The sequence below is a fragment of the Syngnathus scovelli genome, chromosome 2 (assembly GCF_024217435.2).
Source record: "Syngnathus scovelli strain Florida chromosome 2, RoL_Ssco_1.2, whole genome shotgun sequence".
NCBI lineage: Eukaryota > Metazoa > Chordata > Actinopteri > Syngnathiformes > Syngnathidae > Syngnathus > Syngnathus scovelli.
Window position 1 is genome coordinate 28,663,268 of NC_090848.1, and position 15,094 is coordinate 28,678,361.

At 47.1% G+C, this 15,094-nt stretch overlaps 1 long non-coding RNA gene across 1 annotated transcript; it reads right to left on the reverse strand.

The window, feature by feature from the left end:
- Positions 1 to 4,633: 4,633 nt before the first annotated feature.
- LOC137840106 (uncharacterized) lies at positions 4,634 to 6,652 on the reverse strand. Its single transcript, XR_011086547.1, has 3 exons — positions 5,896 to 6,652; positions 5,206 to 5,637; positions 4,634 to 4,974 (listed from the first exon to the last, which is right to left on the reverse strand). It is a non-coding gene; the product is annotated as an uncharacterized lncRNA (long non-coding RNA).
- Between the last annotated feature and the right edge of the window lie 8,442 nt (positions 6,653 to 15,094).

The following is a 15,094-nucleotide window of genomic DNA, read 5'->3' on the forward strand; positions in this document are numbered from 1 at the left end:
AACACATTGCCGGAAGAGATCAAGGAATGTAAAAATCTTGTCCAGTTTAAAAGAAAGTACTTTATTCTAGAGAAGTACAAATATGATGGGAGGTAAATAAGGACCTATGGGACATTTTGTATTTCTATTTGTTTAAGTGTATTTAAATGTATAGGTGGTAGGTGGCATGTATATGGCCATGTATGTATATGTATGAACACTAGGTGTTGTAAATCAAGGAAATCATTGTTGACTTCCGGAAGGGTCACACAACACACCTGCCGCTTATCATCGACGGTGCTGTGGTGGAGAGGGTGAGCTGCACCAAGTTCCTGGGGGCGCACATCAGTGAGGACCTCTCCTGTTCCGCAAACACCTCGTCACTGGCAAAGAAAGCTCAGCGCCGCCTGTACTTCCTGCGGAAGCTCAGGCGTGCATGTGCTCCTCAGGCAGTCCTGTCTACATTCTACCATGGCACCATTGAGAGCGTCCTCACCAGTTGCATCGCTGTCTGGGGTGGTAACTGCACTGAACAGAACTTGAAGGCCCTGCAGCGCATAGTGAATACGGCTGGTAAGATTATTGGTGCTTCGCTCCCCTCCCTGAAGGACATTTACACCTCCCATCTCGCCCGCAAGGCAACCTCGATTGCCAGAGATGTGAGTCACCCGGCTCACTCTTTGTGTGACCTTCTGCCCTCTGGGAAGAGGTACAGGAGCCTGCGCTCCCGCACCACCAGACTCACAAACAGCTTCTTTCTCCAGGCTGTTAGGGCCCTGAACTCGCTACCCCCTTCTGCGTAGCGTGCGGCACTGTTGCGCTATTTTCGGGAATGTCTGCTGTACGCGCACTTGCTCCTTTTTTTTTTCTGCTCCTCTTATTTATTTATTTATTGTTGTGTTATTTATTCATTATTTATTCAGCACGCTTTTGTTATACTTGTTTACTTGTTTGTCTGTTGTGAGCCATGTCTTGTCACCGTGGGATAGGGGGGAACGAAATTTCGGTTTCTTTGTGTGTCTTTGGCATGTGGAGAAATTGACAATAAAGCTGACTTTGACTTGACTTTGACTTGACTTGAAATATATCCATCCATCCATCCATTTTCTGAACCGCTTAGTCCCCACGGGGGTCGCGGGCGTGCTGGAGCCTATCCCAGCCGTCATCGGGCAGTAGGCGGGGGACACCCTGAACTGGTTGCCAGCCAATCGCAGGGCACACAGAGACAGACAACCAATCGCACACACACTCACACCTAGGGACAATTTGGAGTCTTCAATCGGCCTACCAAGCATGTTTTTGGAATGTGGGAGGAAACCGGAGTGCCCGGAGAAAACCCACGCAGGCCCGGGGAGAACATGCAAACTCCACACAGGGAGGGCCGGAGGTGCAATCGAACCCGCACCCTCGTAACTGTGAGGCGGACGTGCTACCCAGTGCGCCACCGAGCCGCCACTTGAAATATATACATTTGTATATTTAAATGTATGCATGTGTACTGCATATGCCTACATATAAGACTTAAAGGCAAACAGGTTAGGGCATTTACAAGCTATTTAGCTTCAGCCTTAACCATTTCGGTCAGCTTTCTGAACTTTGAGCCTCAGGGCTCTTTTCCTTTTGTTTTGTTTCTGTTTTATCGTTTGTTTGTTTTTAATTCGCCTTCTGTGGATACTTTTGTACTGAATATGATGTATATATTTTGCTGATCGAAATAAACTAAACTAAAAAAAAAACCAGGTTGTTCAAATGTGCATCATTAGGCTAAAATGCTTTATTGTGTTAAGAACGTTTTCTCACCATCACAAGGTGAATGTATACTGACACAAAGTAGTACAAAGAAGACGATTACAAACACACCTCGGCAAATATGGAGATAGATTGACTAGCCACACAGTTCACGCAACAAACAGCGAGCCTAAACGCACGGAGTCCTTTTTAAGTAGCAGGTTCAATCAGTGCACCTGGTGGCACATCGGAAACCAATCACTGATGAAGCCACACCCACCCTGCACTGATGGGTCAGATGGGTATGAGGGGCACCAATCAGGAATCACCACCATTCATGTTATGAACTGCCACAAAATATTGTGGCAACGGAGGATAAATTTGCTAAAGCATTACTAGCCGTAACAGCTTAAAGCAATATCATCACATGATTAACAAAGGGATGCCCACTGCCATAGGATTGTATGGTGGTGTGTTAAGAATTAGTAAAATAAACTGGTGGATCCAAATGTTTTTATGATGTTTTAACCACTGCAGTTAATCAACAGGTTGATTCAAATGTTTGTATGATGTTTTAATCAGTACAGTTTATCAACAGTTTGATTCAAATATGTTTTATGTTATCTTAAGTTTTAATTAGTATCGTACATCAACAGGTTGATTAAAATGTTTTTATGATGTTTTATTCAGTAATCAACAGGTTGATTAAAATGTTTTTAGGAGGTTTTACACTACACTACAATACACTACAATGACAACATATTTAATGCTCAAACGCATAAACTCCATTTTATTTTATTTTTTTAAATGCAATTTCTAGAGAAACTGCATGTGAAAGTGAACTATTTAAATAACGTCTTGGAGAATGCTGCTGAATGATGTTGAAACGAGTTGAATTACTTGAGAAATGTGTGTGAGTGTGTGCGTTTCTGAATGTGATTTGAATGTGGTGAATGTTGTGGAATAGGTAGAAAAAAGATGGAGAGTTGAAAGTTGGAAAAACGAAATTTTTTAAAATTTGGTTGGATTTCAAAGTTGAAAAGTTAAATTTTTTTAACTCGGCACATGAAGAAATGACCACCTGCAAAGTTTGGTTTAGGTTTTATAAGTATCGTCGTAGCCGTAAAATGTTTCGATGACCTGCGGGCGCGGAAGCAAACATCTCTCTGAACAAACTAAAGCGACACCTCACGATGAATCGACGAGAGGAACGATAGCGAGAAAAAGGCCATTTCCTCTTGCGCAACACCAAGCAGCCGCAAACAAACAGACTCACCTTGCAGGACCTCACGCTTTGTTCCTCCTCAGAGATTCTTGACTTTTTTTTTTTTCAAAGTCAAAGTCTCCTTTATTGTCAATTCCTCCGCATGTCAAGACACACAAAGAGATCGAAATTACGTTTCTCACTATCCCAGGGTGACAAGACAGAGTTCACAACGCACATACAAGTAAAACAACACAGGAAAAATAAAACAAGAAGATGAACAATAAGAGTGATAGCACGCTAGCCGCTCCCGATGCACAGCAGAGTCCGGAAAGATGACAGTCAACCAGGCCACTGTGAACACGAGCACACAGCAGGCACGCACTGTCCGGTTCGTAGATCCTATCAGGCGAACGCAACCCATCTTGTCGTCCCGCGAACGAACGTACGCCAGGAGAAGGGAAGGCACGGCTTGGCTAGCTGGGTTGGGCGCAAGCCTGGCCCGACGTCTCCGCGCTGGCCCCTCTTCCGCTGCCTCGCAGACCCGCTGCCGACGCATCCCAACAATGCTCCAGGACGGAGCAGTCCGAGCTCACGACGCAGTCCAACCGAGGGAGGAAGAGCAGGCCAGTCCGGCGTCGCTCCATGACGAAGCAGTCCGAGCGCCCTTAATCTCTCCGCACCAAAGTCCAGAACGCCATAAAACTTCCGCCGATGTTGAGCAGAACATGCCCGCCGCGTAGCACGACGTATCAAACGAGACGAACATACACAAAACTGCCGGACAAACACTCAGTAAACACTCACAAAACACCGAACGGGACAGAGAGTGGCCGCTGCGTGTGCACGCGCCGCCATCTTGACGTCGGTATCGTAGCAGCAAATCTCTCTCCTTTCGACACAAATAATCCGCCTTTGAGATTCTTTGGATGCAAAGGGAACGAACGGCTCCGGCGCAGAAATGCGACTCACAATGACATTTCTGACATGAGCTCCTGCCTCCAGAGCCTGAAAAACATGTCACCGGCAATGATTGGAGGGACGCTCGTCTTTTCCAAAAGTGACAACTACAGGGTGTGTCAGGGTTTTCCAGATTATCTTTATCGTATGATTATGTTGCTTTGACTTTGACTGCAACCTGTAATAAATAATATTATTTATCCCTTATTTATCCCTATCGCTTATCCCTTCCTACACAAAGTCGTAAAACACCCCTTGCTATGTTTTGACTAGAGGTCAAGGGCTTTCTCTATCCAATCCACTCTAACACCCACCCTGTTTCTCTTAATAAAAATGCTCGTGCAGGAGCCGAGAGTCAGACTTCATGCGTACAACGGATGGACTCTCCACCTGCAGGTGTCCAAAAGAACTTACTTGTCTCCCGTGTGGTTCTTGCAAAATAAGTTGGAGCGAGCGCAACTCTAACAGGGTGCATTTTGCCACTAGCTGCCTACGGACAATGACGTCGCGCTCGCGGCTCATGGTTGACGGGCTGAGCAGCCGGGCGAGTCCGTCGTTTTCAGGGCACAGCGAGTGGCAAAGGCGCTGACAAAACGGGAGCTTTGAGCTGCTGAAAACGGCAAAACAAGTCTAAAGCATGTTCAAACGCGTGCGCACAATGCTCCTGCTTGAAAGGTCGGAATTTAAGGGGCCAATTTTTTGGATGGCGGCCGCCGGCCAAGCTTTGGACGGAAAAGGTTTCCTGGCGACAGCGAGCGAGTCGCCTGCCTGAAGACCTTGGACAAGTTGTCGATGATGTGCCGCTGCTCCACAACTTGAAGGAACTCCAGTTCACCGTCCTGCTGGCCGCAACCGCGGTCCAGGTCATTGAGTGAACTAGGCCTTCTCTGTGGACCACAAATGCAGTGGACTCTGTTGGCACGCCGCCGTTGTCCGCGTCGACTTACCAAGCTTGCCATCTCCTCGTTCTCCTGGGTGACAAAAGGCGCTTTGTTTTCAAGGCGACACAGCACCAGCGAGAGTTCTTCATTCTTCCTGCTCAGGCGTTTGTTTTTGTACAGGAGTGGCAGAAACTGGCTTTCTGTTTCTCTCAGTCGCTTTAGCTGCAAGCATGAAGTGCGGGATGTGAAAGACGCACAACACGCGGGCCAGAACGTATCCATTCCTTTTGCATCGGTTTGAACGGAATCGTGGCTTTGGCTCCCAATAAAAGACATCTACCAGGCAACCGATTTGCCGCGCCGCTCAACTAATAAGCAAGCGCAATGGGTGCCTCGCTGGATGGCGCGCATCAAACGTAGCGCAAACCTTCAAGCGTGCCGTCAATAAATTACCAGTTCGTTGCGCTCTTCAGAAAGCAGGGCGTTTCGATCCTCCAGTTTCCTGATGACTGCGCTGAGCTCAGCGATTTTCAGATGAAACCTTCGCGTGTCCCGATCCTCCTGAGACTGAAAACGCCCCGCAACACACACACACAACCACTCGTTCAAAGTTTAAAACTGTTTTTGTGCTACCTTCCTCCAGCAACGAACTAAGTCATGCGTACTGCAAGTGTGTGATGAGGTGGCTTATGCTATGAAGAGGATTGCTAGTAGCGGCGTTGACCCCACTTCCAGGGTAGTTTAGGCCCGCCCTTTGGGAATCCCTCAGGGCAGCGATCTGCTGCTCGGCAGCCTGAGTCTGCAGCTGAAGGCGGTGGACGTGGCCGGCCCCAGGGCTTTATCCAAAACACTAACCGCTCTGTCTTTCAGCTTGATCTCATCCATCTGGATGTGCAAACGGGGAGCGCTCAGGCAGGCGGGCAAACCCATTTGCCAGAATTGTGACAAAAACAAAGAGAGAAACCGGCCAATTTTTTTCTTGAATCGACTAGAACACCTTTGCTGTGACAAAAGCGAAGCGAGCAACCGGACGTTTTCTTCTTGTGAAATAGAATAGAATAGAATGCCTTAGGTGTCATTGCACTGCAGGTATACAACGAAATTGGGAACATAGCCACGCACCGCGCATCTGATCGGTCCTACCAGTCGGCGGATCTCCCTCTCGCAGTCTGTCTTGGTTCGGCTCAGCTCCTCCCGATGCTGGTGATGAGCCGATCGGAGCTCGGCCGCTCGGGACTGCCAGGCCTGCTGGGCCGCTGCCAGGGCTTCTTCCGCGCTCCTGGTGGAGGCGACACCGCTCGGTCTCCCGACACCGCCGCGTCTCCTCCACCTCCGCCAGCGAAGCGCCCCCGCTCCTCACCTGAGCAGACATTGCGCCACACCGGGCCGTTGAGACCGCAACGGAGCGCCGCGACGCTTGCTGGGGACAAGCTACACAATACGGTAGCGGCCGCATCGGAGCCCGACGTGGCGTGCGGATAGTCAGACACGGATTGAGCGGATCACCTCGTTCATGGAGCCGTCCCTCAGGCTGAGCACCAAGGCATTCAGTCGCTGGATCTCTCCATCTTTGATTTTGATCACTCTCATCAGCTCCATTTCATGCTGCCGCAGTAATGTCTCCCTGGTAACGGCTAACTCTTTCTGCTTCTCCTCATGGAGTTTGCTTTTGAGTTCCGTCATGGTGGCGGTGGCACGGTGGTGCTCCGCCCGCAGGTCCTGACTTCTCTCTCTCTCCAGACAGCTGACCTGACATGACTTAGACTTAGACAAACTTTATTGTCATCTTGTCTGCACATGGTGCATACAAAACGAAATTTCGTTGCATACGGCTTACAACAAAGTAGTGATATTGCAGTTGAATAGAAGTAACATATCCTATGAAAATATATATATACATACAGTGGGGGAAATAAGTATTTGACCCCTTGCTGATTTTGCAGGTTTGCCCACTTACAAAGAATGCAACGATCTACTATTTTAATCATATGTACATTCTAACAGTGAGAGACAGAATCCCCCAAAAAATTCCAGAAATTCACATCATATGAATTTATAAAAATTGATAACCGTCTGATGAGGAAAAACAAGTATTTGAACCCCTGGACAAACAGCATGTAAAAGCCATTATTGGCCAGCACAGATGTCAAACGGTTTTTATAGTTGGTGACAAGCTTTGTGCACATTTCGGCAGGGATGTTGCCCCACTCCTCCCTGCAGACAGCCTCCAAATCATTCAGGTTCCGAGGTTGTTGCCTGGCAACTCGAATTTTAAGCTCCCTCCAAAGATTTTCAATTGGATTCAGGTCTGGAGACTGGATTGTTGATCTGCACAAGGCTGGGATGGGCTACAAGAGAATTGGAAAGCAACTTGGAGAGAAAAGATCAACTGTCGGTGCAGTAATCAGGAAATTGAAGAAGCACCACACCACCGCCAACCTCCCTCGGTCTGGGCCTCCACACAAGATCTCACCTCGTGGGGTCTCCCTGATCATGCAAATGGTGAGGAATCATCCCAAAACCATAAGGGGGGAACTGATGAATCAACTGAAGGCAGCTGGGACCACAGTTGCAAAAGAAACGGTTGGTAACACACTACGCCGTCATGGATTGAAATCCTGCCGCGCACGCAAGGTCCCCCTGCTCAAGAAGAAACATGTACAGGCCCCCATGAAGTTTGCCATTCAGCACCTGGACGACTCAGAAGAGGCCTGGAATAAAGTGATGTGGTCAGATGAGACCAAAATAGAACTTTTTGGCCTCAACTCAACTTGTCGTGTTTGGAGGGCAAAGAACACCGAGTACAACCCAAAGAACACCATCCCCACCGTCAAGCATGGTGGTGGCAACATCATGCTTTGGGGGTGCTTTTCAGCCAAGGGGACGGGACAACTCCATCGTATTGAGGGGAGGATGGACGGGGCCATGTATCGTAGAATTCTGGACCAACATCTCCCTCCCTCAGTGAGAAAGCTGAAGATGGGTCGAGGGTGGGTGTTTCAGCACGACAACGATCCTAAGCACACCGCCAAAGCAACAAAAGAGTGGCTGAAGAAGAAGCACATCAAGGTTCTGGAGTGGCCTAGCCAGTCTCCAGACCTGAATCCAATTGAAAATCTTTGGAGGGAGCTTAAAATTCGAGTTGCCAGGCGACAACCTCGGAACCTGAATGATTTGGAGGCTGTCTGCAGGGAGGAGTGGGCCAACATCCCTGCCGAAATGTGCACAAAGCTTGTCACCAACTATAAAAACCGTTTGACATCTGTGCTGGCCAATAATGGCTTTTCTACAAAATATTAACATGCTGTTTGTCCAGGGGTTCAAATACTTGTTTTTCCTCATCAGACGGTTATCAATTTTTATAAATTCATATGATGTGATTTTCTGGAATTTTCTTTGGGATTCCGTCTTTTACTGTTAGAATGTACATATGATTAAAATTATAGATCGTTGCATTCTTTGCAAGTGGGCAAACCTGCAAAATCAGCAAGGGGTCAAATACTTATTTCCCCCACTGTATACTATATATATATATATATATATATATATATATATATATATATATATATATATATATATATATATATATATATATATATATATATATATATATATATATATATATGTGTGTGTATATATATATTAAAAATAAGTATAATATATTGTACCTGTCCAGGACCAGGAAACGTGCAAGTAACATCTCAACAGACCCTTCGCACCCATGTTGCAGCCTGTTTGAACTACTCCTCTCCGGACGCCGTTATAGAGCTCTGTACACTAAAACCAGCAGACACAGAGACAGCTTCTTCCCCCAGGCTGTCGCTCTGATGAACTCACACCACTCTTAGAGTCTCAGAGTCATTACTGTGCAATAACATCCCGCTTGCCACACCTTTTTTGTCTACACTGTTTGTACTATGTGTCCTCTCTGCATCCATTGCAGCCTGGTCATCCTAGAAGAGGGACCCTCCCATCTGTGGTCTCTTCTCAAGGTTTCTCATTTCCCCTAGGTGGAGTTTTGAGTTTTTCCTGGCCCTCTTGGGAGTTTAAGATCAGGGGCTGTTTGAGAATATCTTTCGTTCTTCACATGTCCTGAGTGTTGTTGTTAGTCACCTAAATGTTGAACAGAGGCTGTGATTTACCGAAGTCAAATTCCTTGTTTGGCACGCTCAAACATGGCGAATAAAAAACTCTTGAATCTTGAATCTCTTGAATCTTGAATAAAGTGCAGCAGTGATAATTATGCAATAGTGCAAGTAGGCAAAACAGTATTCAAGAGTGTGCAGTGGAATGCTAAACCTTGTATTAAACTTCTATTTAAAGGGTTTATACAAGTTCAGTAAAGTTGGTAGTGCGAGATAGTGCAAGATAGAGGTACATAGTGTCATAAAGTACAGTTCTGTGAATGTGTGATGCAGAGTTCAGTTTAGAGCTCAACAGTTCTAGTGTTCAACTGATGACAGCAGGGGAAAAGCTGTTGCAGAACCTGGTGGACCTGCAGCGGATGGTGCGAAACCTCTTCCCAGAGGGCAGCAGGGAGAACAGTCCATGGTGGGGGTGTGATGGGTCATTGATGATGTTACGGGCACGGGACATGCAGCGCTGAGATGAAATGTCCCTAATGGATGGAAGAGGAGCCCCTATGATCCTCTGTGCTGTCCTCACCACTCTCCTCACGTTCTTCCAATCGGAGGTGGTGCAGCCTCCACACCACACAGAGAGACAGCTTGTCAGAATGCTCTCTATGGTGCTCCTGTAGAACGTCCTCATGATGGGTGGGGGCAGGTGGGCTCTCCTCATCCTCCGCAGGAAGTGCAAGCGCTTCTGTGCCCTCTTGACCAGTGCCGTAGTGTTCATAGTCCAGGTGAGGTCTTCTGTGATGTGGACCCCCAGGAATTTGGTGCTGCTGACCACCTCCACAGCTGAGCTGTTGATGATCAGTGGAGCGTGGTGAGGCTGGTTTTTACTGAAGTCGATCTCCTTCATCTTCTCCACATTCAGGATCAGGCTGTTGTCTCTGCACCAGCCCACCAGCTGGTACCTCGCACGGCTCTCATCTTCCCCCCGCACGGACTTCCGAGCGCTCGGGGAGACGCTCGGAAGCTGCCGGTGCCGCCGTGGCGGGGAATTGCCTCGCTCTGGCGGACGCGGCGAGTAAAAACACCACCTCTCGCACTTAGCGCACACTCTCGCGTTGCTACGCCTCCCGTGGCACTTTAAGCGGCCGAACGGCGGGAATAACTCTAACTTTCTTAAGGTAGGCTCACTTGACATTTTTTTAACGGTTCGCGGAGGCGACCGGGACCACCGGGAGGCCGTGAGCGCGCGCCGGGTAGCCGGAAATAGCTCCAAGACGAGCGGATCGGCTGTTTGTAAGCACCGCGGATGAGATTGCGGGGCAGCATTCGACCTCCAGCGGCCGGTGCACTCGCGCACGCCGCCCGGCACCGCCGAAAGGCCGTGCGCATGCGCCAAGTGGCCGAAAATAGCCCCGGCCCAGGGTTCGGCACTTTACAAGCACCGCGGATGAGATCGCGGGGCCGCATTCGACTTCCAGCGGCCGGTGCACTCGCGCACGCCGCCCGGCACCGCCGAAAGGCCGTGCGCATGCGCCAAGTGGCCGAAAATGGCCCCGGCCCAGCGGTTCGGCACTTTACAAGCACCGCGGATGAGATCGCGGGGCCGCATTCGACTTCCAGCGGCCGGTGCACTCGCGCACGCCGCCCTGCACCGCCGAAAGGCCGTGCGCATGCGCCAAGTGGCCGAAAATAGCCCCGGCCCAGCGGTTCGGCACTTTACAAGCACCGCGGATGAGATCGCGGTGCCGCATTCGACTTCCAGCGGCCGGTGCACTCGCGCACGCTACACACCGAATCGCCCATAACCAGCACCACTCCCATTGAAGCAGACTCTCCTTCGAACTTGCCCCACCCCGAAGACTCATCGCCCATCAATCCCGGCCCACAATGTGCTACTGAATATAAAACTGATCTAACAACCTTGGACTTTGCCTTTTCTGAATGGAGACTTTCCGCTCTTGAAGGGCCCAGCGCTGTATTGTACTTTCCTGAAAACAGAGCTTTTTGAACAAGAATTGTGATTGAACTCAACCAATCTGTCTAAGTCTAATTTCTGCTTCAGTGTCTTTGCATTTTCCTAAATCTGAAGAAATCAAACGAGCACGCAGTGAGTAAATTGGATAACAGGTGATTGGCAAAGGCTTTTGCCGTGAGGCGCAGATAACGCGCTCCCTAAATTGCGGACAAAATCCAACAACATCACACACAACCAGAAGCGTAACACTCACGTAGTGCGCCATTTCCGCCGGCACGGGTTGCATAACTTGAGCATACGGGTTTTAGAGAGCTGTGCGGGCTGGACACAAAGAGATAGGGATAACGCGGAGATGAGATGGGTTAAGAGTTTGAAAACTAAATATCCACAAGGACTCAATTTGACAACAAAGGAAGCGGAAAACACTTGAATATCTGGGTTAAAATAGAAATTCTAGTGGTAATGTTTATACGTTTAAGAAAATTTAAAAGGAATGCCCTCCCAAAATGATATATAGAAATTAGGGAAAATATCATAATAGTTCCTTGGTTTATGCTCTGGTGGGGTGTGTGTTTTTTTTTTTGGTGTGTTGGGAGACGGCTGAAAAGAGGTTGGACTGGGACTGAAAGTGAATGAGGAACTTAGCCCGGACAGGAGTATGACATTGTACGTCACGTCTGGGGGCTTCTGACACTTTCCATTTAGTCAAAAAGTCTAACTCTGGTTGGCTGGTTTTCCGGCCAGCATAAATACAGTGCCCAACTCGGACACCAAATTCTAATCTTCATCCTTATTTGGAATTTACTCTAACATTAAATCTGTCAAATGCACCTCTTGGATTAAGGTGCCCCCGGCTTCCCGGTAACGGGTTTGTTTTAGCCGGGTTCGGAGATTCGTCCGTAATCTAACCACCCGAGTTAAATTAACTCCACCGGAATCAATCTAATTTCTGTACGACGCCAATCCCTCTCAAGTCACCCTAAGCTCGAGCCGAGTAACTCAATTCGAGGCAAGACTTCGAAGTGACCGCATCGTATTGATGGCTCCCCGCTAATGTTTGAAGTTCTTATTATGTTACGGATATTTTTAGATGTCTTTGTTAAGACCTCAGGGATTCGTTTGTATAGCGCACCCTAGCACTAGTTTTGCCGAAGTAAATGTTGATATGGGTCCGTTCTACTTGGTCGCTCAAGCAGCGAGCCGACCAACTTGTTTATTCGAAAGAGAATCGAATTAATAAAAGTGTGACAATAATAGCATTTAAGGAGAAAATTAATGCACTTTACGTTATTAATTCTAACTTCCTATACGTAGATCTAGCACTTAACCGTCGGAGTTCTTCACCCCACATAATTGCTTTAAAAAGAATGACAACTTTCTTAAACCGGATAAAAATGTCGTGCTCTATTTAGATTTGCCCAATAATTAATTTGGAAGGCAAGTCTATTTTTTGATCATGTCCCGTTTAACTTTTGACGCGGCCCGACAAATTTAGGAACTGGGTCGGGCCCGACGGACAATCGAAATACTTTTATCCTCCACCAACTCCAATGATTTATTTTAACCGTCGTCGTTATTTTATTTAGAAGAAGTAAATTTCCAACAATTCACTTTTAACGAAATCCACTCTTCCCTTAAATATTTACGAAAGTTAGTCAATTCTCTAACTTGCTCGGAGTTACTTTTTCCGCGGCCCGTCAAAAAGGGGAAGCGGGCCTGAGCCTTTCAAATAGTTAAATAACTTTCCGTTCTACACAAAACCAATAATCCGATTTAAACACCTCCGTTAATTTATTCAGACGAAACAAACTTTCGAACGGATCGAAATTCACCCGTGGCTCAAATAACTACGGAAGTTATTCAAGTCTCTAACTTGTTCGGAGTTATTTTTTACGCGGCCCGTCAAAAAGGGGAAGCGGGCCTGAGCCTTTCGAATAGTTAAATAACTTTCCGTTCTACACAAAACCAATAATCCGATTTAAACACTTCCGTTAATTTATTTTATTTAAATCGGCCCCAAACCATCGGTTGCATATTCAGTACAAATCCGCGCACAACGAAGTAGGTAATATACAAAACACATTTATTGAAGAAACATGGAATAGAATTACAAATCTCAATTACTCCAGAAACCGAACAATTTCACTCACTGATACCCGTGTTAACAAAATCATTCAATCCCAGAACAATTCGACTGCAAAACACAGTTCATGAAAGAGGGAAGAGGTAAATACCAGCTGCGTGCTATTTTTGGTGGAAGCAAAGTCAAGTGATCAATTCGATCTTACTTCTAAAATCCAAATTAGAGAAACAGGCTGGCCTCGAGGGAGCCGGCGGCCCGATGACTATTCCCCCCTCTCGCTAAAATACATAAAAATGGTAAACCCTCAATGTTAGAGATTTGCTCACTCCAACTTATTTTGCAAGAACGAAACAGGAGACAAGCAAGTTCTTTTAGACACCTGCAGGTGGAGAGTCCATTCGTCGCTGTCTGAACAGCGATTATCGAATGAAGTCTAAAAGTCTCCTCCCTGCAAGGGCATATTTATTAGGAGGAACAGAGTGGGGGTGAGTGGACAGGTTTGGTGAACCCCCGGCCTCTGATAAGATCAGAGTAGGGGGTGTTTTACACTGTTGTGGGAAACAGAACAACTTTGATTGCTTCCCCTGCAGCTGGTCAATCAAGCAGAGGAAGCAACCACTTCATCTTACTCTGCATTGTGAGGGCAAGACGTGATTGATTTAATCATTGCATTGTGAGGGCAAGACAAGATTGATTTAATCATTACAGTCTACATTCCAACATAATCCTACGATAAAGATAACCTGGAAAACCCTAACATCTCCCTCCTGTTTTATCATATGATTATGTCACCCCAAACAACAAAGACAAGCAAGAAGAAAAAAACACATATATATATATACGTATAATGAAGAAAGTAAAATGGTAAAAATAAAAACAACAAACAATGATAGCAACACTTTCCAGTGAAGATGAGGCATTACCTCAACACCCCAGATCAAACTTATTGTGTAAGCGAAAAACCTGCTGGCCAGATGTTATTAGCAGGAAAATTCTTACACGGCCCCGTCGCCACAGGCGGCCAGAATGCTATGAATAACAAAAAATAAAAAGAAAAACATAGAAACAGTACATCATTGTATCCATCACTTGCGAAGCATTTTCGATGGTCAAATCATCAAGTTTCTGTAAAACATGCTCAACAGAACAGCATCTACGCAATCCACGTGTCATTATCGTCATCACATCCGTCATCTCTAAGAAGTTGTATATGAACTTGGGCTACAGTAGAGGACACAAACTTCGACACAGCAGACTTCAAACATGGGATAACGCAGGTCGTAAACGAGCACAACACCACCAGCACAACAAGTACAGGAGACAGCAATTTCAAAAGCAGTTGCCACCAGTTGCCAGAGAAAAACCACGAAAAGAAATCAAACTGATGTGGGACCTTGTCATTAGACATGGCCTGCTGTAAGTTCTTCAGTGAATTCATGGCGTCGTTGATGTGGGTGTCATTTTCTCCTGGTATGTATGTGCAACAGGAAGTCCCAATGATGTGGCACACACCACCTTGTGCTGCCGTCAACAAGTCCAGAACCATCCTGTTTTGCAAGACCATCAGTCTGATAGCCTGAATCTCTCTATTTTGTCCATCGTTGACTTGCAGCGAGAGATTCACAAAGGATTGAAAACGATAGTTCAGTGTCTCGATGAAGAGCGATAGTTTCCCAACCCCAATCTGAGGGAAGAGCGCAAGGACAACTTTGTCTCCGGCAGACCATACTTTATGGTCCTCTGGAACGTTCACACCCCAGACAGGGTCATGAGGGTCAAAGGTTGTAACTGCTCTGCGTCGGCGTCCAGTAGAGTTACGTGCTCCTGTCAACAAATGGTGTCGTATCCTGTAGGTGTGGTCTGTCACCCACACTGGTGCACACACTCCTGTCCAGTTGGCGGGCAGCATCGGATAAACCTTGTGACCACAAAGCCACCAGCCATTCTGTATGAAGTATGTTCCGTTCGATGGTGTAGCCATGTTGGTTTCGTATGGGTTTTGTGGGGTCCCATGACCAGTCTTCAAAGTTCTCATCATGTGACCATCGTTTACCACGGGCAACATTGTCATTTGGTCTGTTCAGATGAGTCAATAGACCATAGCACGCTCCAACCACAACGCAGCAGAGGATCCATCTGGCATATGGAGCCCCGTTGCTACTAGGATGGCAGAGACACTGGGACATCCCCTCGCCTAGCGGAGTG